A 1,878-nucleotide genomic window follows, 5' to 3' on the forward strand; every position below is an offset into this window, starting at 1 on the left:
TTAAGCAATATATCACGACAGGCCGTGGTATATGCTCATTATACCACGGCTAAGGGGCGTTGTTCGGCCCGACGCGAAGCGGAGGGACGACAACCCCCTTAGAGTGGTATAATGAGCATATACCACGGACTGGAGTGATATATTGCTTTTATAAAACGGTTACGAATAAAGGCAATATAAAAGAGGATACGCAATCAATTTCATGTAGTTTTATTCAACCAGAAATACATATTATCCAATAAAATAGCCTCACTGTGAAAAAAATAGTCCCACCTCTCCAGACGTTAGCTCCAAATTAGCTCTGCATCTCGTCTTTTCCTCCGCTTTTTTTCAGGTTAATGTCACTGATCAATCCCCTCTACCGTTGTTAACCCTCCCCGGAGGTGAAAGTTCACCTTAAACATGTGAAGTCAACTACTTTAGGTCCGTTTTTTTAACATCGTAAAAACACAGCTGTCTTTTACTACGGACTGCAACAGTCCGTTGTCATGGATACATGACAACAACTTCCATTCATACCAGTCATACGTGCCTGACGCGGAGTGATAGCTTACGCTGTGATAAGGTTTTAGAATAGTAGCCGTGGTATATGCTCAATATACCACGGTTAACAACCAATCAGATTGCGGGATTTCACCTTTCCGTTTTATAAAGGTTTAATAACGTACTTTCTTATACTCTGCCACTCCTTTGGTCATCTGTGTGTGTGCACCACAGGGTAAGAGGTGAGCAGGGAGTGGAGAATGTTGAAATTGCCCGATACATGTTCACCGTCCGTGGAACTGATGGTGGGAGCTTCATGTCAGGAAAAAGTGTCCATAATCAAAGGTCTTTTAAAATGTTGCATGCCTATACAAAAGCTAATAAATAGGTCTATTGTGTGTAAAAGTACAACATTTTGACATGTTACCAAATCCTTGAAGTTTCTATTAAGAGGTTGAAAGAATATTCATTTCCATATCCATCTTGTTCTTTTTCTTCAGTGTTGTCGTCTATGTGCCTTAGTGTCTTTTCCCATGTTTTTAGTCCATGTGTTGTGTGTTTGTCTTCCTTGTTTTTAAATCCATGTGTACTGTCTACCATCAAATAGGACCACAATAGAAATAAGCCTTTGGGCTTTATTGTGTTTTTAATCCTTTTGAACACTTGTCTAATGTTGTTCAATAAAGTTTTCAATCAATCAATCAAAAACTGAACATTTGTGGCGTGATGTCAGGACATGTGTGACTTCAGAATATTAGGGTAGGGTTAGGGGTGTGTGCCTTTGTTGCTGAGGTGTTTTTTCTGTCCCCACACTGTACTCCCCATTGGAGCATAGTGTGGGGTTTGCTTTTTCTCCTCTCCCCTCCTCATGTTATTCTGTAATTTCCCAGCAATGGGATCAATAAAGTATCTGTCTGTCTGTCTGTCTGTCTGTCTGTCTGTCTGTCTGTCTGTCTATCTATCTATCTATCTATCTATCTATCTATCTATCTATCTCCCTTGTGCACTTGTCCCTTGTATTTTCTTTTTTTGTATGTAGGCATAAATAAATATTTCAAATGTGTGTGTGGCTCACACAGTCCAGACTCAACTGTCCAGTATCCAGTTATTTATTTCACCATCACACTGGTTGAATTTTAGGTGGAAAAGTTACTGAATTGATTTGAAGACTGATCTACTAAAGCAGGGGTCGGCAACTAAGTTTGGCCTCGGGCCAGATATTTTCCAAGCCATTACATGGCGGGCCACAACCAAAACAATGGCTAATTTAATTAATTAATATCGGAGGAGGGGTGATAATGAAAATGATAGGCGCTCTTGAAATGACAGAGCAGACGCACTGAGACATTCAATGTAGGTTAAATTCGTGGACTGACCATTGGGGGCGCTATTAAT

This window comes from Trachurus japonicus, chromosome 17 (genome assembly GCF_045865225.1).
Source record: "Trachurus japonicus isolate A0001 chromosome 17, Traja_1.0".
Classification (NCBI taxonomy): domain Eukaryota; kingdom Metazoa; phylum Chordata; class Actinopteri; order Carangiformes; family Carangidae; genus Trachurus; species Trachurus japonicus.